The 25189-nt window shown below is 37.1% G+C and overlaps 1 protein-coding gene across 3 annotated transcripts in view; it reads right to left on the reverse strand.

The window, feature by feature from the left end:
• Positions 1-25189, reverse strand: part of LOC121302080 (semaphorin-4D-like) — a 54047-nt gene that overhangs the window by 23428 nt on the left and 5430 nt on the right. For 2 of the 3 annotated variants that reach the window (XM_041231913.1, XM_041231896.1), the window contains exons 1-2: positions 12171-12259; positions 10260-10351 (exon numbers count right to left, since the gene is read on the reverse strand). The gene's annotated coding sequence lies outside the window, so the exon portion shown is untranslated. Of the gene's footprint in view, positions 1-10259; positions 10352-12170; positions 12260-25189 lie in introns of those variants that run through there. The other variant, XM_041231905.1, reaches the window with a different exon arrangement.

The following is a 25189-nucleotide window of genomic DNA, read 5'->3' on the forward strand; positions in this document are numbered from 1 at the left end:
CCAACTTACAGAAGAATGCTTTCGCATCAAAAAATAAACGTATTTTCAATTCACTTTTTGTAAAGAGTATAATGCTAAAGTGGCTGTTTTTCATTTTGTGCTTAACCATTGCACTAGTCAGTTCCTACTGACATTGGTTTAGCCCACATTCAAATTAGGTCAGAGAGCTGGCATGTACTGCTTTAACCTGCTGTGTTGCAGAGTCCACTCTGCACCACATTTCACTGGTCTTTTCCCAAGGAAGCAGAGCATTCATGGTACATGATAGGTCAATTTAACACACCCTGGCAACATATTTTAAGAAACCAGAAAAGACATAAATAAAAATATACATTAAAAAGCATGAACAAGACTTTCCCACACCTCTCCAAAATCTGTACAACCTGGTGCTTATATCAGCAACCCTGTAATGGCAAAAACAGTTAAAAGTCTTTATGCTAATATGTTTGAATAATCACTGGCTACTATAATGCAGTATTTTACAGTCATAATAGTCAAAAAAGAATTGAGAGCACATTAAAATAATATTTTCAAAAAATAAAGCCAAATATTGCCTGACACAAGCATCAAAACAAAGCTGAGATATTTATCTATACTGTTCATGCTGAATGACTAGTAGCAGAGCACTACCAGTTATTATGCTTTTTAAATGTGTAATTGTTGTATCAGTTACAGTTTCTACCACAGTAGCTTCATATTAAAAGTATTGTAATACTTCCATTTTGATGGGGAAAAAAACGTCATTCTGAAGATGACAGGAAAATGTTTTCATACGATAAAGGAATAAACAGCTGTAGAACATGGTGAGCTAGACTGGGATGTGTTGATGGAAGCAGTGTCAGTGAACGGGAACAGAGGGCGATCTGGCTGACAAAACAGGTTTGTGATGTATGTGCTGCACAACAGTACACGTGCAAGACGAGTTTGAATATTTACAGTAATAATGACGCAACCTATTTTAAAATTATGTTTGCATGGTTTCCACATGGGGCGTAATAAACGTGGAATTGCGTTTACTTTTCTAAGATGTACAATACACTGGATACAGTGTGACGTCACATCGGTTGAAGGTTCAAAAGTGCCTTTGAAATACCTTCACATGACTCAGCTTTCTTCTAAAATTAACACCATGTTCTAGAGGTCAAAGAATAAAACAAAAACAAGTGCAGACTAGAGTTGGAGAGACATTGTAGTGAAAAATCGATCCAGCCCCAAAAATTATACGTAAGGCATGCAAAATACAGGTCGACATAATATACAACATACACAAAATACACACAGTCAAAGCAGAAAAATACAGGTCAGTGTTTGAGCACTGTACACCAGTCTATAATATCTGAAGGAATATTTTGAAGGAAGAAAACACCTGTAAACTTTGACTAAACTAAAACGAAATACTGTAATACAGGGGTGCCCAACCTACGGCCCACGGGCCCGATACGGCCCGTGACCTCCTTGCTAGCACAGCATAACTTACAGCGATTCACAGGTTTTATATTATAGTTTTCACGTTTCACATACGGTACTTGCAATGTTGTTTAGTGTTCCACACGCAAGCCACGTAAACTGCTCAGTAATGAAAACACATCAAGCTGTCCCCACAATTACAAACAAAAGGAGGCAGGCTAACTGTGGTAACCATGGTAATAACTCTCACTGTAGAAGCGTCAAGGTGAAGTTTTTAAGTTTATTTTAGCCATGGGTTTAATTTTACACAAAACTCTTACAGAAGAAATACAAAAAAACACAACACCGACCTTTTTATTTCCTGTAATCAACTGGACAGCATTTCTTTCGACTTCTTAACATCTACGTAGGATACTGTAACTGCACTGTAATATCTGTACTATGACAAGAAGGAAGATTTAAAATAAAATAAAAACTTTGGGTGAAGCTGAAAGAAATGCTGTCCAGTACAAAAAAAAAAAGTTGATTACAGGAAATAGAGAACAAAATAATAAAAAAAGCAGTTGACATTTTTTTTTTCTGCCGTATGTTTTGTGTAAAATAAAGCTGAAAAAAAACATGAATATCTAAACTTAAAAACTGAATCTTTACGCTTCTACAGATTTTCCAACTTCAAGTAACATGCAAACGACACCTGCCCGTTTGAAAACCCCTTTGCTGCCGAGGTGGATAATGTCCGTGCTTCTCTTCAAATGGAATTTATTGACCTGCAGTGTAACTCAGGTTTAAAGGATATGTTTCCCCCGAGAAGAAATTGGTCAAGTTTTACTCCCTGTTTATACGCAATTAGAGAGTTACGTGTTTTTTTTATAGTTTTTTTTTCCCCCTTCTATATTTGGCAATCTCACTCTTGTTTTATTTGACAGGTAGTGTGGTGTGTGACATTTTAACTTTTATTTATTTATTTTATTTTGAAAGGGATAGTCCTGTGCACAGAAACAAGCACTGGCAATTTAATAACAAGCTAAACGCAAATAAATAAATACAGATGGCTTTAAATTGGCAGACTTTGAAAACTGAAACCTGTATTTATGGTTCTTTTAAAATCTTATGAAAATATCTTATTTGTTTGGCCCACGCAAGGTTGCCCTTAGGTCTATGTGGTCCACCCATGCAAAAAGGTTGGGCACCCCTGCTGTAATACATACTGTTTGCATTATAGTATAACATAAAAATAAATAAATAAATAAATAAATAAATAAATAAATAAATAAATAATCTAAAAAGTTAATTCAACATTTTGTGAACAGACAAAACACAGTGGCAGAAAATAAAACTTGGTTTCAAGCCTTGCAATAATAATCAATACACTAAATGACACTTCCTCACTCCATTAATTCCAAACCACTGTAGCCCTCCTGGCAAGTCTATAGTATGTTGACTGATAGCCTATTATGTAATTTTAACAAACATAGAATATAAGATTTTAAGTAACTGTCAGATCAATATTGCAATCAATATTTATCTGAAGATTAACACTGGTAATTTATGTGGACAATATTTTGGTCCATAGAAATGTTTTTGAACATTAAAACGGATACAAGTTACGAAACATGAAGAAATAGTCCATTGTGATGGATGTTCTATGTGTGTTCTTTTGTTTTTCCTACTGCAAGTATTTGAAGGTCATTTTGAGAACATTTTGTATCAATGTTTCTCAGATAACCTTATCAAGGTCTGTCCGTGCTTAGTAGGCTTCAAGTTAAAGTAAATAAACATAATGATGACATCATAAAGATTCTGGGCCAATTTAAATCAGTGTATATGTAAACACAAACCCTGACTGGTAGGCTAGCCTTGTAGACCATAGAATCAAAGCAATAAGTATTGGGCAATGGAAACATTACATTAAGAACACAAAATGGATAGTCTTAAACGTAATTACTATACACAGCGTTTCTGTTGAGCTTCAAAGAATACCCAAGTGGCCACAAGAACCAAAGGTCAGCCATATTTAAACAATATCTTTGCTGCTGATGCAATGCTCTTCAAAACACCACACCCATTGAACTGTTACTGAAATAAAATACACAAACAGACATTGAAATAAAAGAAAAACATACAACTGGTGCAATTGGAACGGCAGAGATTTTAGTCCTATCATGCTCAAAAGCCAGGTGGTATTAGTTTAGAAATGTACAGGAGCAAAACATTAAAATACAGCTAATCGCAAACACACATTTCTTACATTACTCATAAAAAACACTTCAAAAGGGTCACATTGTGCATTAGTCAATGCTACAGTACTTTCCCATTAAACAAAGAGGCTACACCAGTTCATGAACACAGTACATTTGTGCTTTCTGGGGGTACTGAAGTCAGCACAAACCCACAACTCAAAAAAGAGTCAGCATACAGAACTGCAGCAATTTTCCCCAATGCTCAGATTCTTTTTCTGTATGAAATATGAAATCTGATTTCTTTGACGTTTCTGTTAAACACCTGCCACTGCAACAACTGTATATAAACTGCTGTGTCTCAGCAGTCTATTGTATGTTCAGTTTAATTAGCATGTCATGCGGTTACCCTAGAGTAAGAACTATTTCAATAAATAGGCATACTTGAAGACAGATCACGACTCCTACAGCTGACATGAACAAATACATTACAATCAAAGAGGAGTGAAAGCCAAAAAGCATGAGTGCAAATAATAAACGTTATTTAAGACGAATCCTATATATATATATATATATATATATATATATATTTAAATAAATCATAAAACTCTGAATCCAACATGTCTTTCTTTTGTTGCACAACTGTTTTGTACTGTAGTTACATCACAAGTGACTTTCCACATACTGAAACAAATATGTACCCACAAACCCATGGTCTCATGTAATCACATTCACAGCACCACTAGAAAGGATTCCAAGCGTGAATGTCATATATCCTCTGTGTGCTACTAATTTAATGGTTTAATGTAGTTTAGGCAAAACAAAATGTTTCTTGCTACATGATGATCACACCACTTGTTAAAGTGAAAAAAAAAAAAAAAAAAAAAAGTTGAAAATTAGAAAACATTGTTCTTAATGAAAAGCTCAAAGGCTCCAGTTGTTTCAACATTTAAACCAATTGATAACTGCCCGGTACCGCTCATAGGTTTTCAACAATAACTTTAAAACAGTCATAAATTCCTAACTCCATACAAAAAGCATTACATATTACAATATTGTTGCAGATTATTTTTCCACGTATTTTTTATTTTGAACATCTAGCCACAATTAGGACTACTATTGAAAACAAGCTGGCTTGTTATTTTTATACAATATATAATAAATATTATACTATAAAAATATATACTTATATATATATATATATGATAACTATGTTATATATATCATATATATCTATTGATATATATCTATATATCTAGATAGATCTTATATATATAGATCTACTATATATGTCTATCTATCAACACACACACACACACACACACACACACACACACACACACACACACACACACACGTATATACTTTTATGTTAAACGTAGTGGGGTAGAGTCTTTAATATACTCAGTTAGACCCAGGGAGATAAAAGGGTCTAATTAAAAATCTGGTAAATCAGGTTAACGTATTTGCATTTACAGTGAATATGACCATGATGTACTTAATCTTACTTGGTTGCTATGGAGGTGGAAAAGCTTTAAAAACCAGTTATATCCTGAAAAGTTCCTGCAAACACAGACGGTCCCATGACTAAAAGTCTAGTTTTCTTAGTCAAAAGGCACACGATGTAATTTTGCCTCAGACTATTCATGCACACAGGTAACTTGTTTTTTCAAAAGGTGTGTAAATATATACCAAACCATACTACTTGAATAATTGTAACTACTAAAACCTAATACACATTTTGACAATGAGTGGGCAGGTAATAAAAACAGGTCAAACCAAAAATGCCATCAAGGGCAAAAAAATGAACTTAGATGCAAAAGTGCCTTGTTTTAAACAAAGCACCACCAGCCAATGGGGCTCTCTTCGAAGTCATTAAGAACTTGTCATCCATGTAACTTAAGTTGTTTTTAAAGTTTTAAAATGATCTGAGCCCTGACGTTCTCTTTTCAATAATCCAAGCAGAATGCTACAACTGCACATTTAAATTCTAACCAAAAACAGTGAAATTGAAAATATGATACTACTACCCAGCTTCCAAAATAAAGGAACTGTACATTTTACTGTGCTTTTACTAAAGATGATATTCTGAAAACAATTTTAAATTGAAACTAGGTGTCACCAATATTATTATGAGATCATTTCACAAACAATTATCTTCATAGACAAAGGAATCGATACATATGAAGGTCACAAAACTGCATCAGTTCAGCTGGGAGGAAGTATTCAACATATGAGATTGCAAGAGGTTAGAATGCCTGACAGGTGGAAGGGAGGTCAACAGAAAACATGAATCATGCCTTTTTGTTGTACAAGTGATTTTATAAAATATACTGTGCTCTTTTTATATAGAATAAGTAGGTAGTACACAGATGAATGTTTTTTTTTTTTTCTCTAAGTGCTGGAAAGAGAACACAAAACTACAAGATCAAAACTTTGATACCTCAAAGATGTCCAGGTATGACAAGGCTGATAAACAGTACAGAGGGTGACTGCTAGACTTTTCTGCTTATAACCCTTCATCATTTCAATGTTTATCTTTGTGGCATCAACAAAAGCCAAGAGATTAATCTTTTTCCTGTGAGGAAGTAAAATGATTATGAGGTCTCAATACATACTGTTGAACTGTCTACAATGTTCAACAGAATGGGCTCCTGAGCCCATATTTTTTTAACAGGACATTACCTTTTTTACTGATAGCAGTTATTGAAACAACCAAATACTAGCGATTGTTGTGAACAAAAGGCATATACTGTAGAATTGAATGCTTTGTAAACACAAAAGTTAAAACAATGTATCACTGAAACAGTTAATGTTAACTGTACACCACATGTAATAAAACTTCAAATACTATTTAGCCAGAGGTTACAATACTGTACCTACAGGATTTGGCTGTAAAATAGGTCATTTTCACTGGACAACACTAGTACTAGGGTTAAATTAGGTCAGAGGCCAATGTCAAGATGGCCAACACATTTAGCATTTTTTTGTTGCGTCTTACCAGTCCAAACCCAACAAGAGATACGTTATTGCGGGAACATTTTTGACACGCATGTTCTCATGTTTTGTTTTTTAAATGGACGTCTGTTTTCCCTCCATTTCTTGTTTCTCTCACTGAAAGCAAATACGACTTTGCAAGGTTTATGTTAGCAAGGTTTTGTTTAAAAAAAAAAAAAAAAATAGCATTATGACTCAGAAGGCGTATATTACATATAAAAAATGAAGAACACAAGGATATATTTCTTCCAATAAAACATTCCATTAAGATGGTAACATGGTACACACTCTATACACAGGCTAATCCCTGCATCTTAATGCCATCACTATTGTTTGCAACGGCCTGCTGCGATAATAATAATAATATTTTTATATAGTGCCTTTCATAGTGGACCACCATCACAAAGCACTTTCCAGAGGTAGGCTGTGAACTGTGCATTATATGCAGAGTCACTTACAATAAGACATTGATTTAACATCTCATCCGCAGGATGGAGCACAAGGAGGTAAAGTGACTTGTTCACGGTCACACAGTGAGTGGCAGGGGATTTGAACCGGTGACCTTCCAGTTACAACCCTGGACTTTAACCACTGGACCACACTGCCTCCTATAATAAAATTATACTGATTTATATGGTGAAAGATGGCTCTATACCTAAAGATGGTCTATTCTTTTGACAGTCAACGCCAGCCTATTTGATACTTTGCACCTGCCATGCAACTACCAGCTGTGGGCTTTATACAAATGATGACAGGATTGTTTGCTTTTCAAATGACATAAATGTAACATGGCCTGCATGTCTTACAAGCACATACACAAGTGCAACACAATAACTGAACAGGCAGAGGGGGAATACTGTTCCTAATCTTTTACCATCTGAACCAGGATAAACTGAACAGATTGTGTCCACTTGCATCTTTTTTGTTTTTTGCTGAAGTAGTAGTAAAGATTTCTGAATAAATAAAAAAAATGTGGCTGTCCATCCCTTGCATTATGTTGGAGGAATGACATTGTTGGTTTACTGCATTACTATTATTTTATTTTTTTTTAAACATTACTATTTGCATTGCATACAAAAATAAAACTTCTTTCTATATTAGTTTTTTTCACAGTTTAAGTACAGGTTTGAATTTTTGAAATGATTAAAATATTGTCAGTTTTATGGATGATAGAGGTTTTAAAAAATTAAGTAGCACACTGCACTGGCGTTTTGAATGGCACCCAATCTTTCTACACAAAGTCAAGAACAAACCAGGCAAATTTGAATTGACAACCACGACTATGTCAGTCTTTTAAAAGGTACATCTGTAATTGTTCATGCAATGCTTTCAAAAACACTGTCTTTCACGGGCAAAGTTCTTATACCACCGTACAGAATTAGATTACAACACAGAAAAATGTAAAAAGCAAATCTCTACGGCTACTTTCAATATTATTGTTGAGGCTTTCCACTGTAAATAATTCATTCATCATCAAAATATGTTAGTTGTTTTCTCTTATTTACTTTAGAAGCACATCCCAGAAGAGTAGTGCCTGACAGCAACCAAAAGCAGCTACATGAAATATGTCTACAGGCTGACTTGACTTATTTGAATTCCTTTCTACTTGCAAGGGAGAGGAGGCAGGGGCTCAGATTCAGAGAAGCTAGACTAGAAATTAGAATAGGCCGTCACTTTTCACAAGTCACTTCAAACATGACCCTCTAGGACACGTGGCCTTAGACTTAACCTGCTGTGTCTTTATCACAGGCAATTACAAGCACCAATATATATGGTTGATTGATGCACAAGTCAACTTAAATGATGTCCCCTCACTTAAAAGCAGCTGACGTTACATCCAAGCCCTAACTGTCACTTTGGGATATAGTTAGTCGGCATACGGATTGTTGGTGAAGCTTCTAGATTTCAAAAGGAGGGGGGAGGGGAAGGTTTTTCTCTCCTCTGTGACTGAATGGGCAATTAACTCTTGAAACACCATTTCTTTTGGCACGCCATCATTGTTTTTTCTTTTAATAAAAAATAATTAAAAACCTTTCCTTGCAGAAAAAAATGTTGAACACCCACAACCCTCAAGCAAAGTAACGTTTTGAAATTATTTCCAAGACTAATTCTACATTGAACAGAATACACTTTAACATTTTGTATACCTGTACAGTTTAAACTATACATTTTCAATTTTGGTATTAATATGTTATAATTCATACAACTCAGTTGCTTTCTGCATTTAAAAAGTTTAACCTAGCACGTTTCATTCCGAAAGATCTTTCAGGAGAACCAATTAAAGCGCTGCTATGTAATATTAGCTTGCTGGGACCAAATGGAGACAAAAACACAAATTAGGAGTCTTAAAGTGAAATAAGAAACTAAAGGAGAAACCAGGAAAAGGGTGGAAAAAACAATGGTAGTGCCAGGAACCCTTTGCTTTAATTTGCTAGACTGCGTGCAGATTTTAAGCAGCAAGTAGAGACTCTAGGCAGCATGAATATTAAGCAGAGGGGATCTTTGTTTCGTGGCAGTGACAGGGTCAATTTCTCAGTTTTCTTCACTTCCTTTTGGCAGAACATTTATCATTCTTTTCAGGGGAACAATTGTACTCCAACACTGACCAGCACAGGCAAAACAATGGACAACTAAATCTGGCCCTCCATCACTTCTAGTTTTGGTTGCTAGGACACTTTTGATCCTTTACACAGCTTGTCAAAGCTTACTACTTATTTACAATGTAACCATGAAAATGTTTTTAAATGTTGACTTCCAGATCTTTAATGAATGTAAATGAAGCAAAACAATTATATGAAAAAATAGATATTTGTATAGCGAGTAAGAAACCCTTATGAAGCTTATATTGAACATAGGTTTGTCGGGCAAAAGCCATATAAAAATACATTAATTAATTAAAAAAGTTTAAGGCACTGCATCTTACAATTCGACTATAGCCTTGTATGTGTTTAGGAAGCAAACTTTACTTTAGGTTTACATTTGCTGTTTGGTTTCTTAAAAATGTAAAAGCTTTCAAAAACACTAATCAAAACACCTACAAATCTGCTTTTATGGAGTGATTCTAAAAGTGGTACTGTATTCCAGTGCTAGCAAAAAGTTCAAAATATGCAGTATGTTTTTGGTTAAAAAGAGGAGGTCTACATATGGTATTTCAGTATTCCATACATTAAAAATGATCTGTGCAACATGTGCGGATTGGCCAGCATTAATGTGTCCCCACATACTGTATTCTGTACTTTACCCAATCAGCTCTAAACAACACTAGGCTCTGGTTTGCACTAATTTTTGTGGCCTATTTTTTGTTCATTGTTTGCTCTGAGAACTTTCAGGGCCTGAGCAGTGAGCTGGTAGCATTGGTTCAACATTTCCAGATGAATGGTCATAAGAAGCAAACAAAAGACAGCCAGCAGCAATTGCAATCATACCAGAGCAAATGAGGATGCAAATGAACCACAAAGAAAACCATGGAGGCTTGGGTTTTGAAAACATAAGACAAAAAAAAAAAATAGCCTTTCTATTTGTGATTATTTTATAAAATTGTGTTTTTGGTGATAAGGGATAAAAGCTACATAGTTCTTTTCCCACTATGCACAATTTAAAGAATTCCAATAGAATTTTAATTTTTTTTATTTCTATGTACAACACTAATATAAAAAGAAATGTAAACCAATGACCCACCTGCCTGTCATAGTCCCAGTTGTGAAAATACTCGGTTCATAGGTTTGCTCGTGATGCTCTTCTGTCTTCAAACAGGATGATTAGAGCAGACCCTGGAAGAAAGTTAGCAAACACCAGTAACCATACTGTCTAAATAGTGACCACTAGTATAGGAATGAGCCATATTCTCTAAAGGTCTAGGAAGTTCCACTGCATATATTAGAACATTATAGAACTTGAATCATTATGAGAAATACTGCGACTTTGCAATAAGGATCAGTCTGATTAAATGCTTACAATACTACAGGTAAATAAATGCATAAAAAATAATGTTAAATGTAATGTAAATAAATATAAAAATCACAGCAAAACAGTTTGTTCTTTAAATACTAAGCAATATTTCTTCCCCTTAATACTTGCAATTTGTTAAACCAGTAAGAAAAAAAAAAAAACCTACCCAATGGATTCTATTTGAAATCATCCTAAAACTATAAACTTGACAGATTTACATTTAGGAATGGCAGCTTCCTTATTCCCACGTCCACACATGTTATAACCGGCTTCTTAAACATTCAAACCACAGCTCCACAATTACATACTTCTAAAAGGCACTCAGTAGAGAACCAGGGTTGCTGGCATTTATGTCGGACTTGCTCACAATTAGTAAAGCGAGAATAAGTAGTCTCAAACTTTGTGGGAGATGCTGTGACCATGGTTACTGAGAACAAAGTGCCTGCAAGTGAAGCCCAACCGTCATTCTCCCAAAATGCAGTTCTGCTGCCCGAAGAATTACAAGGACAGCAGTCTCAAAATGCAGACAAGTTGTTCTACCTTTGTCCCCTACTGCAATATTATTTCCACTGAAATAAAATACAAACAATATTCCCAGGGCCACCACTGTTGATAAACTAGAAAAAAAATAAAATAAATAAAATAAAATAAAAAACACTTTAGTAGCCTTTAATCAATGCTCTGCTTGGCACACAGTACTGTACATTCATGTCCACGACCAAACATCTCACCTCATACACTTTTACTCAGTTATTCCAAGTGGCCTTCTGCTACACATAAATCCTTTCAATGAATGGGTTCAAGTTGGAGGTTCTTATGGGGGGGCTAAGAGCTCATTAACATTTTTAAATGTACAAAGAAGGGTGGTATATGGGTTTTATCAGTGTCATCTGAAGGGTGACAACTCACAGGCACCACGGCACCCCAACGCTATGGGGCAAGCAGATGGTTCAGAAGAGACAGTTCAGGTTATTCATGAGCACGATCCAACAACACAGCCGTATGGCAATCTTGTCAGCAACATTCTTTCCTGTATAATTTAGCAGGGATGACTGCTGAAAGTGCAGATGTAAACACCGCACAGCGATTTGAACATGGGCCTTTGCGTGCAAACTGGTATCACTGGGCTCCTTGCCCCTGCACCTGTCTTGATAGGATACCAAATGAAGACTGAAGAGAACAGGAGATACTAGAATTCGAACAGTGTTTGTATTCTCTTTTAATAGCCTTACTGAAACAGCAAAGGCAACTTCAGGAGGTTTGGAGGGAATCCAAGTACACGCACTTAATTTGCCCACTCACTGTGACTGAGTGAATGACTCAAAATGAATCAAGCGTTGAACCTAAAAGCAACCACAAAACCTCTGCCCCAGTGTAGAACAGAACTTTCCATCAATACTTTATGCAGTAACAGAATTTCAACAGATAGATTTTTCCTAAAGGGGCAGGTCTTCAGAGGCTGTTCTACAGTACATATTTCCATACCCTACATTAAATTTCACTGTGTTTTTTTTTGTTTGTTTGTTTTTTTTTAAATGCATTGCTTCAATAACACCCAGGAGTACACACATCGCATTAATTACATAGTAGCCAAAATACAGAGGCATTAAGCAATTTTAATATTTCACTTTTAATACTTACACAGTAGTCATGTTCCAAAGAGTAAGATTAAGCTTCACCACCGTAAACAGGACATTTCATTTCAAGTCAGAGACAGTTGGATGCTATTTCCATCTTTTTTTTCTTCTTTTTTTCTAAATTACAGATGAGAAATCTCTGGAATAGACAGTCACCACTATTTTATAGATCTGAGAATGCCAGTTCCTGTACTGTGCTCTCCTCAAGAAATGTTCTCTATGCACTGTAATTAAGCCTGCATTTAATTGAAGGGCATCTAAACATACAATAGCAAGCAGAATTGGAACAAACTCAATATTCAAATTTTATATACTGAAAGTAAACTTTTGCTTCAAAAACGTGTTACAGTATGCATCAAAAAAATACTGATAATGTTATTGCACACAGGGCTGCAGATGTTCAATAATACATGTATTATGCATGTAGCTGCAGTACTGCAGGATGCACAGTACATCGTGATCTACATATTAATGTTTCTGGTACAGCAGCTGCTAATTTAAAGCCGTAAAAACAATTACAAAAGTGCTGCAATACAGTAGACTCCACCCACTGGTAATTAATGAAGATTACACTATGTAACACAATTTTTGTTCCTGGGTAGTAAGTGTTATTTCCTAATTGCTTATGCCTCAAAAGTACAGAAAATGGCTATTATTCCCCACAAACTTTGCTTTTGTGACCAGGACAGTGATATTTTGAAATTTACCTATTTCCAATGAGAAAACGGGCGAATTTGTGTCTTCGTTCACATAAAGTCAGAAAAAAACAACATATGAATCCAAATTAACATGTATTTATACTAAAGTAATACAAAAATAACTACTAAAGATTTAGAAGTGAGTATTTTTTCGGGATTTACGATTATACTGTAAATCACTTTCACGAATCAGCCCCCAAATGTAGTCTCCCATCATGTTCTCGTTATACTGTCCTTGGTAGCGGCGTTCAAAGTCCAGTATATCCTGGTGGAAGCGCTCGCCTTGCTCCTCCGAGTACGCTCCCATGTTCTCCTTGAATTTATCAAGATGAGCATCAAGGATATGGACTTTGAGGGACATCCTACAGCCCATTGTACCATAGTTCTTCACCAGAGTCTCAACCAGCTCCACATAGTTTTCGGCCTTGTGATTGCCCAGGAAGCCTCCAACCACTGCGACAAAGCTGTTCCAAGCCGCTTTCTCCTTACTAGTGAGCTTCTTGGGGAATTCATTGCACTCCAGGATCTTCTTTATCTGTGGTCCGACGAAGACACCGACTTTGACCTTTGCCTCAGACAGCTTAGGGAAGAAGTCTTGAAGGTACTTGAAGGCTGCCGACTCCTTATCTAGAGCTCTGACAAATTGTTTCATAAGGCCCAATTTGATGTGCAGTGGTGGCATCAGCACCTTCCGGGGGTCCACCAGTGGCTCCCACTTGACGTTGTTCCTCCCCACAGAGAACTCGGTCCGCTATGGCCAGTCCCGCCTGTGGTAGTGCGCCTTGGTGAACCTGCTGTCCCAAAGGCAAAGATAGCAGGGAAACTTGGTAAAACCGCCTTGGAGACCCATCAGGAATGCCACCATTTTGAAGTCTCCTATGACCTCCCAGCCGTACTCATCATACTTCAAGGCGTCCAGCAAGGTCTTGATGCTGTTGTAATCCTCTTTGAGGTGCACCGAGTGAGCCAGGGGAAGAGACGGGTACTTGTTACCATTATGGAGCAGCACGGCTTGGAGGCTCCTGGATGAGCTGTCAATGAAGAGGCGCCACTCATTCTGGTTACAGGCGATTCCGATTGCCTCGAACAGACTGGTCACATTGTGGCAGAAGCAGAGCCCATCTTGACGGGTGAAGAAGCTGGAAAAAGGTTGGTGACGCTTCCTCTGATCTGCGACTTGCACACTTTCATCCAACAAGTTCCACTGCTTGAGCCTAGACGTCAAAAGCTCGGCATTGGACTTGGTGAGACCAAGATCTCTAATCAAGTCGTTGAGGTCTTTTTGGTTGGGGTAGTATGGGTTTCTCTCCTCAGCTACACCTCTGAAATTGTCATCTGGATCTACAATGTCTTCCTCGCTCTCTGACTTGCTGCTCTCTTCTAAAGACGGCTGCTCTGTCTCCGGAGGAGTGGGTACGGGGAGCTCATGGCAGTGTGGCACCGGGGCGATGGATGAAGGAAGGTCCGGATACATGATAGCAGGTGCATTCTTGCCAGTCCGACGTTTGGAAGGGTCCACCATGCAGAAGTAGCAGTTGCTTGAGTGGTCAGTGGGTTCCCGCCAAATTCTTGGGATAGCGAACTTCATGGCTCTCTTTTTCCCTCTGTACCATCCTACAAAAATACATTTATTTCACCCACGACTAATGTGTAAGAGATTCTCGCAACATTTTTCATATAGGATATATTTTTTCAATAACATTGAAAATTGTAAAACATCTTAAAATTAAAAACTTTTACAATTTTACAAATTTTAACAAATTTTATAACATAAAATTCCGAGCAACAATTGTCCATCTTACCTTCCAGAGTTTTTTTGCAGGTGAAATGAGGGTGCCCAGGGTTTGTCTTGATCCCCGACAGGCATGCCGAAATATGCCTTGTAGGCCTCACATATCTTAGCAGATGCTTCCACGGAGTACTTTTTCGCTCTTGTTTTGATAAATTGGCCGCAGACATAGCAAAATGCGTCTGCCGGATGCTTGCAGCCTCTTGATGCCATCTCAGAAAAATGCAGATATGTATTCACTTAGGCAGCTGGAACTAAACTGAACTGGTGGGCTTAAGGCCCCTGTATTTATACTACTATTTATATTACTGGAAAGTTCTAGAAGTTACTCCAAGTTTACTCAGCATTGAATCTATCTGGAATGTTCTGGAAAATAGGTAAATTTCAAAATATCATTGTCCTGGTCACAAAAGCAAAGTTTGTGGGGAATAACAGCCATTTTCTATACTTTTGAGGCATAAGCAATTAGGAAATAACACTTACTACCCAGGAACCAAAAAAAATAAATTGTTACACGGTGTTATACTGTGACTATTGTAGCACTAACTCTGCAAGGTTAGATCTCAGCTGTTGATAGGTTACGTTTAAGTTAAGTTTGCCGCTGGTCAAACTGGTTTCATTTCAAGGCTTTAAAAAAATTCTCTTACTTCAAAATTAGCACAGGATTCTCGAGTCCCTTTTGTTTTGATGTCGATTTTAAGTGGCACAACGCAGTTGATGGAAGTACTCAATCCTTCCTGAGTTAGTTAACAGGACCATCACCTGACCACAGAAAGTTTCCAATGGGAAGCATGGAATGCGAGTCGTCTCAATCTCAGGTGGGGTCACATTGGCCAGAACATAGGAAGTGGATATTTAGGGATTGATATTCACACATTGGGAACCAATAAACGTTTGAAATGTGTGTGCCTTTTATAAAGTGTCAGAAACTACCTCAGACTTTTCAATGACTGCCTGTCTGGAGCCACAATAACTACTGGCAAAGATAGAGGCAGTTGAACATTCACTGAATTGGTGGTACACGATAAACAGGACAATCTGTAATTAGGCTGCAGGGATAGGCATCATTCTCTCATAAAATGTTACTGCACACAATTAGCTATTATCCAGATGCAATTACAGAATAAGAATCAGATGGCAGTTAAACTCTAAAGCTGAAAAACGAGGATATCTAAAGTGGGTCAACCAATAACAAGTACATTTCTCTTTTCCTCCCGATTACTATAAGTATACACTTACTCCATTTATTGTTAATGTATGAATACTAAACGTTCTTTTAGCTGTAATAGTGATTGCATTTGATAGGTTTTATGACTGAATATGAAGACACATTGCGCTAGAATGTCAAAGCTAACAAAAGATAACAGTCAACACTGTGTGCATATTGGATTCTCATGTTACAGGGATGTGTTATAGTAAAAAAAAATGACAAATTAGAAGGTTGCGTGAATTCATGAATCAGTGCGAGTTATGTCCATAAAACAGTCAATTTTATGGTATCATTATTATGTACTCCAACTATAAAACAAATCTCTCAAAGCGTTCAGTCAATATCCAGAAACTAGAAAGGGCCATTTCAGCACAAGTGAAACTGGTAGAGGGGCTCCCAACCTCTTATGCCAATGTCTTACATCAATTTATTATTTTTGGTGAATAGCCATTGAAACAAGCGTGAAAATTATACCAAATTAACATCAAATTAACATGTGGTAAAAGGTCAGCAATGGTCACCCCCCCCCCCCATTGTGTCCAATGCTTACTAATGTGCACACCACATAGGCAAATAATATCCATCACCAGATGGCAGTGGGCTTCGTCCAACAATAGCAAGCTTAAAAAGACACAAGTCAGACGCACAGCACCATCTAGAAACATTTTTTCCTGTACCTTCCAACCCCCCCCCTCCGCGATACATTCTGGGCCCCCCTGTTTGAGAACCACACCTTTTACAAAAATACTACACTGTTCAAGTAGTTGTAAACTATAGTAAGTGTACCCTTGTCAGTCCTTCCTTTTTTGTTGTTTATAACTGTAAAAAAAGAAAAAAGGCCAGAGAATAGCATTGTAGTTCCTGGGTACTGTTTCTTCCAACATTGCTTTAGGAGAGGAACAATAAATTAAAATTTTTATGGTTTAAGTAAGCCAGTCAGACATAACAAACTACAGTAACAGTTAAGACACCAGAACACAAAACTAAAAGTTTCTCAGCATGACTTAGGCCTATATGTTACAAACCCTGGATTTTCCAGTAAGGTTGATGACTAAAGTTACCTACTGTAATAGAGGGTAATTTTCACACATTTAACTCTGGAACATGTGGAGTTGAGTTAGCAGTCAGCTGTTACACTACAGACACGACGTCACCACCAACACCACTTCTGCATTTGCTTTTACACAAAACAGTCACCAAGCTAAGGAAAGTGTTGCAACGTTCTTCCTAAAAGAAGCACCACACTTGAATTCTCACAGTAGATTCAAGACTTTTTGTTGCATACAATTTACTGGCTAAAGTTAATAAGGCCCTTGAAAACACTAATTGTTGTGTAATCCAGTAAAAACATTACTAATTAGATTGTAAGACTTTACAAAAGGAGACCAATACCATGCACACCACTTGAAAATGTTATATTGATGTAAATCAGAATACACTGTGGAAATTCAGGGCTCAATTTTAGCTCAAAGCACACGGAATGATTACCATATTTCTTATTATGTGTAGATAAGCATACAATACTAAGTGTGATAAGGACAGTAACTTTCCCTCAAACTGTGTGGATAACAGAATTAATTAAAATTATTTATTGTATTAAATAAAATGTATAATATTGTATTAACCACTTATCTGCCTTGAGGACTATTAATGGTGTCAGGTTTTACTATTGGTACCCCCACCACCCAGTGCCTTAGTAGAAAATGCACAGAATAGTAAATCATTATCTTAGATCACGCATTCTTGAAAATTAACGTTAACAGATATTAACCACAATAAAGTTTTGTACAGTAAAATATACTGACCAGCTGACAAATGTGAGCCTCCTGCACCTTGGTCCAACCCTGCTTAGTTTCCTCTACGTGACTATTGAAATACTGTGATCAATTTGAGTCAGAAAATAAAACAGCACTGGCTGGTTACCCTGGTTTGCATAACCATACAGATGCACATATTTTACACATCAGTAACATTAACAAACTGCACCGAGGCAAGACCAATACCAAGCTGCTGCTGCTGTTACTCTTATCACATTGTGTGGTTGAAGGGGTGAGACACAGGCGAGTATAGTAACAGCAAGGGCCTTGCAATTTGAATACATTTACAGTTCAAAAGATAAGGGAGGGGGGTGAACCACTGTTCAGAACATTCATCTTGTCAAACAAGAGCACAGTCCAACATCAAATGAAGTGCTGTACTGTAAAAAGACAACATTCCTCCACTCTTGAACTATAGTGTATACAGTAGGGTGCACTAGCACCCAGAGACAAAACTAACAAGCACAGTAAAATATGACTGTGATGCTGGACACAAGTGACAAAAATAACAATTAAAAGCATTATCGTAAGATTTTGTACACATGTTTCACCACTATAGGCTCCTAAAGTTTGCACAATAACCAATACAATGCAAAATTAATTAGAAAGTGGAAAGTTAACACTGCAATTTGTTTTCATGGAGTAACATGTTTAGTATACAACTCTCTTTCAGGATGGGGAATGAGCCGAGATAAGAAATTATAATTTGTACTGCACTTTAAAGTTCTTTATTTTTAAAAAGGGACCACAGGACTGGAAACAATCAATACACTCATAATTAAGAGATTGCTGTGTCTGTAATAACAAGGTTCCACGCCAAAAGAACACTACTCCTATGACAAGGGTTGGAAGCACAACAGCTAAAGGCATTTATGTTCAACAATAGCACTTGAAAAGTCATGTTAAGTAGCTTTGATCTCAATGAGGAAATCTGTCTTTGTACATGACCACAAGACATTTTCTGAAAGGCTTAGAGGCTCAAGAATAAGTGATATTCGATCTGGTATTTACACAGAATTGTTTTTAACAATAAAGCCACATGATTATTACTTGGTCATTTTAATAGTTCAGAAGCTGGCAAACATTTTTTGCAGCTTTAAATAAATACACACAGAAAAAGAAAGAAAAAAAGTACTGTACTTCCATCATTGTCTGTGTATAATCCAGCAGTCAGGCAGGTTTTCAGAAAACAAGTTTAGGTTTGTAATTAAACATGGAAGTAAAATGAGATCTACTGAAGTCGATGGTATACTTGTTAAACTCAAACAATGGATGGGTGTGTTCTAATCCATGCTTTTGTTATCTTCTATTTGTGTTCCTGAAAATAATGATTACATACAGGACTGTTTATTAAAAACCTGATCCTTGAAATAAATAGCTTTTTGTTAGTGTTTTGCTTTGCTTCGGTTTATCCTTACCAGTAGTTTCTAGCATACTTTATAGGACTCTGAAGTTAATTTCTGGTAAACGAAGAGAATCAGGCTTAAGGCGCAATTCAACTAACATTTAATGGGGGGAAAAAGCATTTTAGGAAATAAAAAAATGAGCGTGTTAAAGAGGATTACTTTTCAATTTTATTTTGAATAGATTAAAACATCTGTAAGAAATTAAACATACATACATAATGATTGTTTTTCCCAGCCAAATATTAACTTATTTGTGACCCTAGCCTCATTAGTGTATTATTTGATGATCTCTCTAGATGGGTTAATCTAGACTAATAAGGTATATAATTTATAGCACAGTCAACCCCATTCATGCATCACATAACCATTATGGATTCTTACAAAACAATTTTCTAAAATGGATAAAAACTGAATGACAAAATAAAATCACTGGCATGAACCACTCTGTATGCATTTTATTGCAAACATACCTAAACAGAAAACACATGGCAGTAGTGCCTTTGTTGAGCAGATACTACAAAATCCACTGACCAGATTTAAGTTAACAATGTGTTTAAAACTGTGGTTTAACCTCCTTTCTCTGTGCAACCTTCTATTAAATGCCTCATTAATCTCTCCACCCTGTCAACACAAGAAAGCATTTCAAGCTGCAATTCTGAGAGAACAGACTTACCATGGAGAATGAAATCCTTAATATTCCACATACAAAAAAAACCCCAAAACAATAACTTAAAGGGGCTTGGCAAACCAAGGCTTCCTACCTCACATAAGAATGAAATAAAAAGTGCAATAGTACTGAAAGTACTGTCAGGCTTCCCTGCCTACATTTAATTATTAAAGCCTGTGTCTCTAAAGGAAGAAGTAAACACACAAACACATCACGTCAATGATCTTACCCTGAGGTTGGTGGAGGCTTCCCGGCTCCCTGGTAACATAAGACAATCACATATAGGATATCTGGTTTCTGCCAAGGCTGTCAAACATGCACATAAAGACATTCTTTCACAGGTCAGCATCAGTGGCAGCACATGTTTCATTTGGTGGAGAGCTTTTATTTGAAGCTCTTCCACCCAGCTCATCACTGGAGATCAGCTGCACATCTACAGTAAATCACATTTCAGGGGCTTCTGTTGAGAGGAGAATTAGCTCTCATGCAAGATCTACTGTACGATGCACAGCAGCTACAGAAACACTTGGGCCTTTCATTTTAATGAATTCTGTTTTTAAACAAAAGGTTGAATCTACCAATCGTCCATACCAGACACCCAACCCCCACGGTACTTGGTTTGCAAGTCTACATACAGTAGACTGATACAGTGCACAAAGGGAGCATCCATTGTTGTGTTCCATTCCAGTACCCAGCAGGGCTCCCTCTCTAGCATAATAAGAAAAATTAGAAACCAGAGTTTATAGGGGGATAAAAAGGCTTCCCCAAAGGCTTGTAGATATGAAGATAAATAAATAGTGAAAAAAATGTGAATAATTGATATGTGAAGAGGATAATCATGTACAAACATTAAAAATGCACTGGATATAAAGTAGATGGTCTGTATATTGATTAAAACAATGTGGCAGTGTAACACTGCAGAGAAAAAAAAAATCATAGATATGTAAAAGCTATGGTGTAACTTTACTCAAGAAATCTCAAGCTATAAAACCTCAATAAATAGCTGCATGGCAGCTAATATATGTTAAACTGCTGAAGCAAAAATATTTTTTCTCGTGCGATACCCACGACAGAACTTAGACTAGAAAATATTTCAAAGTTAATAATATCTTAATGTGTTACAGATCTTCATTATCCAGAAATCAAATTGCCCCAGACATTGCAAACAAATACAGGGAAGCTGAATTACTGTACACACTACAAGCTAAAATGAACGCTAAAAGCTGGCAATACTCATATTTTCATGTTTAAAACACTATTTAGAACTTCATGAGGTACAGTACAGTAACTGCAGCAAAAATGTGAGGGGACAGGAGGAGCAATGCGAGTTAGAGGAACAAATGATGCTGGGCAGGCAAGGAACAGCATGTCAACAGCTTAACAGCACGGAGAATCAAACCCACTGCCTATCAGCCACAGCCAGTTGAGCCTGTCTTTTCATCCCTAGGCAAACCAAAATGTCTACTTAAAGAATGTGGAATCTGACAGGATTCATTTTGACATGCAAAAATGAAACTGACATGTTCTAATTTAAGAGTGCAGCTATAAAAAGAATTAATGAAATGTAAAAACTGGGCAGTACACATCCCTGATAGCAACTACTGAAACTAATGCACCTGCTAAAATTCTTCATTATGTTTCCAATGTACCTGTAACATTTCCTAAGATCAACAAACAAATCACACAACTTTGCTCTTCAGTTACAATTTATATGAGTAAAGTATCCACCCCCCTTGAATGTTTTCATAGTTTCTTGTGTTACAACCCTAAATTTAAAATTGGATTTTTTTTCCCTTTGATTTACATAACCTACTCAACACTTCTGAAGAGGCAAGAGGATTTTTATTGTGAAACAGTTAATGAAAAATAAAAAAAAAACTGAAAGGTCTTGGTTAGATAAGTATTCGCCCCGCCCTCCGTCCCTCCCTGAGTCAATACTTGGTTGAACCACCTTTAGCAGCAATTACAGCTGCGAGTCTTTTGGGGTAAGACTCTACCAGGTTTTCACATCTGGATCACGCATTATTCACCCATTCTTCTTGGCAAAATTGTTCAAGCTCTGTCAAGCTGGATGGGGATCGTTGGTGGACAGCAATCTTCAAGTCTTGCCACAGATTCTCAATAGGATTCAAACCCAGGCTTTGACTGGGTGACTCTAGGACATTCACTTTCTTGTTTTCAAGTCACTCCAGTGTCGCTTTGGCTGTGTGCTTGGGGTCGTTGTCCTGCTGAAAGGTGAATCTCTGTCCCAGTCTTAGGTCTTTTGCAGACTGAAGCAGATTTTCCTCAATGATTTGCCTGTATTTAGCTCTATCCATTTTGCCCTCTACCCTGACAAGCTTCCCAGTCCCTTCGGTTGAAAAGCATCTCCATAGCATGATGCTGCCACCACCGTGCTTGAAAGTAGGGATGGTATTACCTGGGTGATGTGCTGTCTTTTCAGTCTCCCACATGCCTTTTTGCAAATTCCAAGCAGGATTTTACGTGGGCTTTTTTCAGAAATGGCTTCCTTCTTGCCACTCTTCCCTACAGGCCAGATTTGGAGTACCTCAGCTATTGTTGACACATGGACAGTTTTGCCCGTCTCAGCCATGGCACACTCTAGGTCTTTCAGAGTTGTCATTGGGCTCTTGGTGGCTTCTCTGACTGCCATTCTTACCCGGCTGCTCAGTTTGGGAGGATGGCCTACTCTAATCAGATTCTTCTTCACTCTTTGCCGTCCTATATTCAGAGCACAGGTCTCTAGCTGTTTTTTCTCCAGAATAAATCCAAGAAAACCACTCAATGGCTGAGTGAAACTGACAGGAGCCGAATGAAGCCGAAAAAAAAGGGGGACCGTGTGAGCAATAGAGCTAGCAGCTGTACCACAGAGCTAATGATGAACACAAACAAAGAGATAGCTGCTTCCACATCCAGCACTCAAAGAATATCACAGACATTTGCAGAGCTTTTTGAGATGTTACAGTAATAAAAGAATGACTTTGATCACATTATTGAGGAGTTTAGTGATAAAACGACTGATCAGGAGAGGGCTGATCAGTATAAACGTTGATAAAGAGGTATGTGAAAAATACAGCGAACAAGGGGTGGGGCTTGGCTGGAGATGCAGTACTGATGTCGTTTTGCCATGCAATGCATTTTAAACCTGTTTTATACTCTGAAAAAAAAAAAAATCTTTTAAACAGTGCGTGTAAAATAAACAGAACATGTGAAAATAAATTTGACCTGATGTGCCTGACAAGCACTGAATAAATGGACTACAAAGGGATAATGATCGACTTGACTGTGCTCCAAGGGATATTCAATACCTTTGAAATCTTCACCCCTCCCCTGATCTGTGCCTTTCCACAACTTTATCTCTGAGTTGTTTTGAAAGCTCCTTGGTCTTCATGGTAGTCTCTTTGCTTTGAATGCACTACCCAACTGTGGGACCTTACAGAGACAGGTGTATTTAATCTGAAATCATGTGAACCACTTTTATTGCACACAGATGGACTCCATTTAACGTATTGTGTGAATTCTGAAGGCAATTGGTTACACCTGAGCTTATTTAGGAGTGTCTTAGCAAAGGGGGTGAATACTTATCTAATGAAGACTTGTCAGGTTTTAATTTTTAATTGATTCCCCCCCCCCCCCCCCCCCCCCAATTTTTTTCACACATTGAAAGTGTTGAGTAGGCTGTGTAAAATCAAAGAAAAAAAAATCCCATTTAAATGCATCAAGATTTCAGGTTGCAATCTGAAAATGTGCAAGGGTGGTGAATACTTACTCTAGGCACTGTACACTATCAAAAACAGCTCAAAGCTCCCTGTGAGGAAGTTCAATAATATTTTTAGGATTATGTTCATTTGGCTACTATTATGAACAACCAAGTTTTTTTTTTTTTTTAGTTTAGTAAAATTACTCACTATTACTATACATTATGTTTTCTGCCTAATTTGCAATTATTTCACCAGTTTATTGTTGTACAAAATTAGAAATTCCCAACATAAACTTCAGTGACAATGTTTAATATAAGAGCACTATAGTATAATGTGTTAAGTACAGTACATACCAGCTACAATATAATTTAATTTGTTCTTTACCTGGCTTGTGAAATAATTCAATAAAAATTACCAGGGTTGAGAAATATATAAAATTGACAGGCAGCAAGAAATGCAAAACAACAGCGTAACAAACAGTGAGTAATCATGCCAACAAGCGCAGGTGCAAGAGATTATTTTGATCTGACAAAATGATCTGTCGATCTTGGGCAGGTGTTGTGACTCTTGGTCTCCCAGTTCGTGGCCAGGCACTGACAGAGTGTGTCTGGTTATACCATGAGCACCCAAGACGGTGAGCCACTGCACACTGCCCTAGTCCAGCCTCCAACATACCGATTGCACGAAGGCGCTGTTCTCTTGAAAGACATGGCATATTGTTTTATTTTCTGTGATTTTCTCTATTGCTTTTATTCAAGTTTGCAATTCAACAGCTGAAATCACTCAATATCTGTCCAATCACCTGCCTCACTAATTAGGTGATTAAGTGCATATGCTTCAGTCATAGTCACTCAGGTGTGTCATGGTCAAGGATGAATGATCAAGTGATTAAAAAGAAACCAAAAACATTTAGTCAATGTCCATCGTTTATATATCTTATTTTTTTTTCAAAAATAAATGTGTTATAATAGTGATAAGTTTCTTTTGATGCTTAGTCTATATGTGTGTGTTTGTGTGTGTCAGCATGATGCACCTCTTGGACAGAAGCATACAGACAGATTATATATAAACTCAAATGAACTGGATTGTCACAGAAAGCTCCTATTTGAATCATACTCTAGTCTCGCTGATTTAAAGAAAGGCTACTGGCACCTGCTACAGTTAGGGAAACACCCTTTCATGCAGACAGAGGTAACAGACTTATTGTAATGCAGAAGTATTATACAGGGTTACCAATGAAAAAATGTAGAGCAAACCAAGATGTTATTTACAATATAACATTTCTCATCAAAATACCTGTAGTAGTGTTCGCTAAAGCTATAGTTAGAAGTAAAACGTATGTTACTTCCCAAAGGAAATCTGATCAGAATCTACCACAATACATGTATGTAGTTGAACTGACTCAACATCCAAGACAGGAAAACTCCTATAGAACATTTCCTCTCACAGAAAATATTAAATGCCTAACTCACTCTCAATTGTTGCAAATAATTACCAAATCCCCTCTCGGACAGCAGCACTTCACTGCACCAAACCCTTCACTCTGAAGGAGCTCTTAAGTGACCAGCTACCATTTGCAATATGACCCAGAATGTCCAGGGCATCAGACATACTGCACATTTGTTTATTTATTTATTTTATTTTCACCTTTTACAAGCATTATGTTGAGCTACAGTACACTCAGGACGCACCTTATATACTAATAATGACCCGCTTTTCTTGAAGGTGTCACTGA

Source organism: Polyodon spathula, chromosome 2 (genome assembly GCF_017654505.1).
Source record: "Polyodon spathula isolate WHYD16114869_AA chromosome 2, ASM1765450v1, whole genome shotgun sequence".
In the NCBI taxonomy this organism is placed as follows: domain Eukaryota; kingdom Metazoa; phylum Chordata; class Actinopteri; order Acipenseriformes; family Polyodontidae; genus Polyodon; species Polyodon spathula.